Consider the following 8,333-nt stretch of genomic DNA (forward strand, 5'->3'; position numbering starts at 1 on the left):
GTGAGAAGCAAGTGTCTGACAAACAGGGTCTGGAGGGCGAAGGAAGAGAAGATCTGAAGGCAGAAACCTTGAGTGACATTGCTTCAGGCGAGTGAAGGAAGGGACTGGGAATCAACACTGATTTAGAAAATAAATAAATAAAAGGAGGAGCTGCGAGAAAGTTATTTTGCGGGGAAATGACTTGCAGTGATCACAAGAAGTCAAAAAAAGGAAACAGGGCAGACTTGACAGAATAAAAACTTTGGCTAACAAGGAGAACTTCTGCAGTTACTCTTCTGACACCTGAAACAACAGCCAGGTAACACATGCCCAGTGATTTCATAAGAGCAGCACTCATATGTGTCAGCGGCACTGTAGCTCTAGTACAATGCACTTAGCTGCAAATACGAGCTCTGTGTAACAAATTGCCCCCCTATGCGGTTAACGAAGTCAAGATTTATTGGTTAGTAGGCAGAGGAAGGAGCTGTTATCGCATGCTGGGGAATAGTTAATGGAAGTGGACATAGACCAGTTGTTTACACCCCCAACAGAGTTTGTCTTCACGGCTTAAGACGTACAATCATATTATGATCTGACAGTTATGAAGCTATGTTTAAATATCCAATACACTCGTACATATATATCCCCTTAAAAACAGTGGGGAAAACGGCAGAATATACCCCTTTGTCCGAGTCCGCGGCAAAACGCAATGGTTCTTTTTTGGCCCGTGTCTTTTTCTTCCACCAAGTTTTGTGGAAGTTTGTTCAGTTTTTGTGCAAACCTGCGATAAACAAACCTGTGAATACTTGAAAAGACTCGTCCTTCTCCTGCAGAGAGTCTGGCTGAGCTGATGATTTATAATAACAAAATATATTCCGATGTAAGTTCAGAACAGCTACTGGCCAAACTGTCATGAAATGTAGTGCAGCAGTTGACGGTCCTCAGAGGATGTCTCATGATTATTTCGCTGACCTTTGTTCAGCTCCACCATCGAGTCAAAATTTCTCCTTGACCAGCAGGTTGGAATTTGCCTTTTGGTATTTTCTGATCCTTTGAGGATAAAGCCTGGTTTTTTGATCCGTTTGTATTTTCCAGCAATGAGCAAAGGGAAACTGTAAAAACTAGTTGACCACCCTCTGGTCAAATTTGAGCATACATTTATTTTGTAATTTATGTGAGGAGTTCTGGATGTTAGTCAAGTCAACACACGACTCGTATCTCAGGTTGGAATCAGTAAGCTCTCAGTGTTCCTCACCGGTTGGACTTGTTTCTTTTCTGTTGATGTATTAACAGAGTTCTGGGATGTGGAGTCCAGACCATGTGGACTTAACCTTGCTCCCGGATTCACACTCTGGGTGCAGAACGTGGTTCAAGACGAGCATATCTGTGAGTAAATATGACCTATGATCACACTGTGGCGTGCATGTTACTGTATAATGCAGGAAGTCCGATTTACAGGGTTAGTTGCAGTCAGACACAGTGTAGAAATGTTTTTTTTTAACTTGCAGGAATATTTTAGAAACAAGGGCATATCAATATTCTTTCTGAGAGTAAGGTCAAAATATTGATAAATGTGTTAAGTACGGGGCAGGAGCTATGACGAGCTTAGTTTTAAGAAGAAGTTAAAGGGAAATCGTAGGGAACAGCATGATCTTTTCAAAGACCTTTTCTCCTAACATTGTGTAACACACCATTTTCAAGCAATCACTGCAATCAGGCACTTTTTGCAGCTCTCGGTGAGACTCCTCTACTTCGCAGGAGTGTCTTAAACTACCAGTTTAGATGTTCTCTCTTGAGAAACTGGTGCTTCCACTGTTCTTGAGGAAACCGCTCCAGGTCGATGGGCGTCTTCTCTCATCTCCTGTCATAGATGTTCAGTTGGATTAAGATCAGGACTCACAGCGCGCCACTTCAGAGGAGTCTTCTCATCCATTCTGGGCCGTAGATAGAATTGCTCCTGGGTAGTTTTACCATGTGATCTCCTCACCTTGGTGTGACCGAGCTGGAATGGAAAGTTGTGCCACATCATCTAATCCTCGCTGAATTGTTCGGTATCAGTCTTGGGCAGGATGGTTGATTACCTAAAGGAGAAATCCTGCATTCTGAATCTGTCAAAGACGTTTGCAGGAGACTTCCCACAAACTCTCGTCACTTATCACTGCTTAAATTTCACTCCAAAATTAGACGTCACAAACTCGTTTCTATCACTACTGAAGCCATAAACTCCGAAACTACTGCAGAGTGATTTAATTAATGATACGCTGGTTGGCAAAAGCCTAAAGTGCCAATAGACGTCTAGTCCAAACAGTGAGACATTTTGTTTAATCATTAAAAGAGGCCTTTGATTTTTATTAAAAGGGATGCAAATTAAATTATTTGATAAAACTGGTTTCATTAGTAAAAAGGTAAACTGTATAAACAGATATTTGAATTTCCCTCCTCAGAATTGACTGCTACACCTTCCTGTTGTTTCACTGTGTCCGATTATTTCTCTTTGGTGACATAAACAGATTATGTAACCCTTAGGTAAACAAACTTATTGAAAAACTATGGAAAAAAAAAACAAGATTATGTGTCTGTGCCTTCTGTAATGGAACTTGATTTCCCATGCATGCACTGTGTAATTGATTTGGAATAACACTCCTCTATCTCAGTTATGAGGGAAGAGGGAATACTGACAGGAATGAGGGGAAACCGATAAGGGAGTTGGGGGAAGGAGGAAAAACACGGAATCAGTGCTTCACTGTTTAATAGACAGAGAGAAGGGACGGGCAGTAAGTGCACATGTTGAAATACACTGACACACTAACAGGATACCAAAGCAAAGACAACATGCAAGAGGAGAAAGTGTCAGTCTGCGTTTTAACACCAGCGCGGGAACATCCTCGCGGAGCCAGGTCCACTTCACTACCTGCTTCCATGCTTGTGCACAGTCAGTCATTTTAATTAGCCATCCTTGACATGGCTGTGATATGTCACGTGTGAACACAGACTGCATGGAGGGGCTACTTGTTAGCGATAACAGCTGCGATGCCGGGGCTTGTAGTAGCTCCGTGAGCTTTTCAGCCAGATAGAAAGTGAGTCACGGCTGGTAAAGTGAACATAATTAACCCCGGGGGAGCAGGACGGGAGGCCTGATCTCTGGGCTGGCAGCCTGCATGGGTGAGGAAGTCAGTACAGATATTGGCCTGCATGTGTGTGTGTGTGTGTGTGCATGCATTTGAATTCTATGATTAAATCGGAAACCTCTCAGTGTGTAAAGAAAAAGGGAAAATTATTATGTAAAGCTTTCAGCAGATGATTGATTTCAACAGACTGGAACATGTGTGGCTTCTGGAAATATTGACAGGTAAAGGAACAGGTAATATAACTGTTCAGAGGGATGTTTCTTCAGCACTCAAGATTTTATTGTTTGAGGATTTATTTACTTAATACCGTTGCTCATATTAGTAATGTTAAGGTCCAGTTTATAGGTATTCACATGATAACAGCTGCTCACACCATAGACTGTAAATAAAGATGCTCGACTCTGCTGCCATCTTCCCCTCTGACATCATTAGTCTGTACAGACGTGATTTTCCTCCACTTTATCTTTACTTTACTACATTTCAGGGAATATTTTCTCAATAAAAGATTTGACAGATCAAAATTGCGATAGCTGCTCTCCTGTTTAATATTAGACTCTTTAAAAAAATCCTATAAACCATTGATTTTGAAGCTTTGCTAATTCTACTAAGTTTGGTTTTTCCGCAGAAAGACACTTGCTCTTTCATGCTATTTAAAAGACACGTAACTTAAATATCAAATCCAATGAATCCCTTAGATTCTCGGTTGCATTAACAAAGACATATTTCTTTACAGTAACAATATACAATTGTTCCTGCAGATATTTGTCACATCACACAACGAGACTGTTCAAATATACAGAGCTGTCTCCCTGGAGGAAAAAAAAAGGCTTTTGAGATATTGCCACTGACCCAGTACGTTTACTTTAAATCAGGAATATTTTACATAATGATGGAGAACCATATGTTTCACCTCCTATAGACTCCCTCTCCGGCTCCACAGGATCACCTTCTGCTCGCAGAGATACAGCATTTCCCACAGGATGCAATTCATCATAAGCCGAGCACTCCTTCACGTCAGTGTGGGCCGGTTTCTGTTATTTTGCATGATTCAAAATGATTTCACCTCTCGGCGTTTAAAAAAAACAAATTGCTTGAAGAACATCCACGTTCCTGTGTTGCAGAGGAAACGCACATTACCGAGCCGCTCCGCACACCTGCTGCCGGTTTATGCAAATCTATGTAACAATTATGTAGCATTGAGCTCAGGCAGGAGGGCTTTAACTCGAGTGTAAGTGCTAACATGAAACATAAACTGAGCTTAAGAACAGTTTGCGCCTAATAATTACATGTGATACAGCATGAAAAGCTGCAACTGATTGTTCTGGTGGTAAAACAACAGGAAAGAATTATACAACCCTAACCCTAATTATTAGGTATTTGGAAAATTTCCCAAAAGTCAAGAGAGACAACGTCTCTCCTGTCTGACATCAGGAGAAATTTAATTGTATTTACTTAATGAAATTAAAAAAATATTTCACAGTTTTAATCATGTCCCTGTTAATTATTAATTTATCTCTAAGCCAAATATATCTCAAATTCCCTCAAAACTATACAGCGCTTTAAAAAACAAATCAAAATTCCCCTTTTTTTCATTCTTCTTCAACAGTCTCATGACTCATCTTGCATCCAGAGATGTTTGCTAATTGTGGATCCAATGATTTTTATCTTCTCTGCCCCGTTACTAGAAATTCAGCCAGTTACTGACTGGTTCACAGGGACTTGTGTTGTCCAATCAAACTGCATTTCAATTCCTTCCATAGCCTGTTTGTTACTGGAAACATGTGGAGTCAAATCTGACATTTCATTGGGTCTTAAATATCTTGCTTGCTATTTTCAAGGGCAAATGTGTAAAACATCATCTTTTAAACTCAGCTCAGTCTGCCTTGTTTTTTTAAAATCCATTGCGTGTACAGTAGTTGCACAGGTATGTAGGTAAAGACATCCTTGGAAGGTTTTTACTGTAGTTCATTGTCAAACTGTAAAAACAGCATTGCGCGACAAATTAAACGATTGCGAGTACAAACCAGAGAATGATGAGAAACCAATGACCCGCCAGTGAGTCCTCATACAAAGTACAGCACTGTTATTAATCCACACCAGTAAAGGTAAAACAATTAAGATAAAACCGTGATCCTGTGAACAGTAATTCAACAGTTAAGAACGTACGTATCGTAGAAAAACGAAATAATAATAAACCAAGAACAACCAGGAAACAGCTGTACCTGCAGATAATCCCCCCACAGGAGCATTTGGGGAGCTGATAAAAGACGCCTGTAAATATTTACCCGGATGCAGATCTGACAAAATGAAAAACAACCGACTGATACTGAATCGCTGTGCACAGAGAACTTCCTGTCAGAGCTTGTGAAAACAGACATCAGCAATACCACTTTAAATATTCAAATATGGAATGATTAATGTGTAAGTCAGCGTAAATCTTAATTTGATTTAGTTTCATTTATCTTTCTGAACTCATAGATGAAAAACCTCCATTACGTCTGGGTACAGTCATTAGATGCACAATTAGCAGATGCCCCCGTGTGTAGACATCACGTTACTCTATAGATACACTGTAAATATACACCATCGAAACCGTTCTACAGGAAGAAGAAAGTAAAACATTTACATTTTTTGACATATATTTACTTTACTGGGAAAAATGTGTTTTTGAAATGGTCAACATGTAGGTTTCCTTTGCTTTCACCTCCTCACCGGTTGGGTTCAGGTTAGTTTGATGAAGTAAAAAGGATTTGGACAAAAAATAAGTTATCGAAAGACGTCATCTCTACTAATAAGTACACATTTTTAACTTGAGCAGGTAAAACAAATGCTTATTTTTGTACTTTTCAGACCAGTGATCACTCTAGATCATGTCACATCTCAGGAATATATATCTTGGTTGGTAAAAATGAAAGATTTTAAACAGTGTATGTCTTTATGTCATGTTATATTTCTCAGACAAATTCCACAAGAATAATAATCACAATGCTGAATTTGACATTCCAAATAAAAGACAACATCATATGGGTAATTAAACAGCTAATTATACTATCTTACAAAAGAGATATTTAGTCTTTAAAGAGAAAGTGCAGTGTCGGCTTCTCGTTGTTCTGTACTGATTTTACATCAACAACCTCTGTTGGACAGTATAAATAGTCTTTTCTGCACTAATCCCCGCTGTGGTGATAACAGAGCCGTAAGAATTACTGCATTGTTGTGGTTGTCAGCCGCTGAGTGCTACCCTCATCAGAAAGCCATTTCCCATCATGCATTTAACTTGTGCAGTCGATGGAGAGCATGATGGAGGGCGCGCGGCTCAGAAAAACATCAGCTGCCTTCCCTCGTGAGGTTGTCATTGCTCATGTCAACTCTGCAAGTCAAGTCCGCGAACGTTATGAAGAAATCAGCCATGATTGATTCTGCACAGGCTCAGTTCATCTCCACCAAACTTTCTGTCCGAGCTTCTCGTCTGCGTCTCGGAGGAGCCTGTTGCTCTTTGGCTCTATTGATCCTGCCACAGAGCGTCTTTCATTTCAACGAGTACAGTACACAATCTCCAGTTAGTCGACTGTATTTCGGTGTAAAAGCTCTATTTCAGCAGAATATGTTGCACGTGATTTGCAAGCTGAGAAATGCTGCAAGCGCAGTTATGGTTTATTTATTACATCTTGAATTGAACAGCAGCTTCAGAAAGACTCCTTCACTTCTTGTGCAATTAACTGTCCTTTTTTAAAATTCATTGACATTTAAGCTTTAATTGATATTGGATTGACAAAATTAACTTAACTGTTTTGTTTTAGAATAATGAATAAATACATATAAAACATCCGCACATCAAATATTAGATAAATATGTAGAAAAATATATCCATCCATCCATTATCTAGACCACTGGAGTAAACGCCAGCTGACATGGGGTGAGAGGCCCATGTCAGCTGCTATCAAATTAAATTGTCAAATGAACAATGGGATGAAAAAGTAAGAGGCTTAGTGCTTCTCATAGGTTCCCATATTTCCCGTACATGTTTTAACTTCCCTTTGACCACATGGGTCAAGGCAGGATACCTTCTTCTGTTGCCCCATTGAAGTCGTGGGTCCATCCACACTGTTCCACCTGAACTCATCTGCTCTCTGAGCCTGAAGCAGGAACGTTTCAGTCGAAGGAGCCACCATACGATCTGGTGTGATGTCATCAGGATAGATACTTAATAAACAAAGCTTCACTTCAAGTGGTTTCTCCGTTGCAGCTTTATGAGACAAAGTCGATCCTGTTTACTTTCAGTATTTCTATCCACCTTCGACATTTTTGACTTTCCATAGTTTAGAAAGTTACACAGCAACCATGGATTCCAACAAACCTTTTGTAGATCTCTGTGATAAAATCATTATGAGGTAGACGGATCATGTCGAGGGCATGAAAGCACTTCTAAATCTTTGAGTGTTCCCAGGAGCGCAGTGTCCTCAATAATGGAAGAACTCTAGAATCCACCAGGGCTCTTCCAACAGAGCAGGAAGGGCCTCTGTCATGAAGGTGAACCGGAGGTCAATGGTCATTCTTTAGAACCGAGCTTCAGACGTCCTCCGCTGAGATGGAAGAACCTGCAGGAAGGACGACCGTGTCAGCAGCTCTCCATCCATCAGGCCATTTAGAGTGGATAGACATGTGACAGCGTGCCAAATGGTATTTGAAGGCCCCTGAGAACAAGAGGAAAAAGATTTCCGAGCAGAAGCCGCTCATCACCGAGCTGATGCCACCCCAGAGAACCATGGTTCTGTTACCCTCATGCTATCAGGAGGGTTCTCGTCAGGGGACTGGTCAGAATCGAGGGAAAGATGAATGCAGTAATGTTGTTAAAAAAAAACCCTACTGTGAAGTTCACGTGACCTGAGACAGAGGCAGCATTTCACCTTTCAGCACGAAGATAACCCGAAGCATAAATCCAGTTAATGCTGGAGCGGCTTCAGGACAAGTCCGTGGTCGTCCTCTAGTGACCCGGACAAAGCCCAGATTTGGACTATGTATAACATCTGTGCAGAGACCTGAAGATATCGCAGCTCACAGACACTTCCCATTCAATCTGATGGAGCTTGAGAGGATCTGTGAGCGAGAATGGGATAAACTCCCCAAATCCAGATGTGCAGCGCTTGTAGAGGCTCGTCCAAGAAGACTCAGACGTGTCATCATTGCCAAAGGGTCTGAAACGCTTCGTAGGACTGACTACAGCAA

This window comes from Paralichthys olivaceus, chromosome 15 (assembly GCF_024713975.1).
Source record: "Paralichthys olivaceus isolate ysfri-2021 chromosome 15, ASM2471397v2, whole genome shotgun sequence".
Taxonomy (NCBI): Eukaryota; Metazoa; Chordata; class Actinopteri; order Pleuronectiformes; family Paralichthyidae; genus Paralichthys; species Paralichthys olivaceus.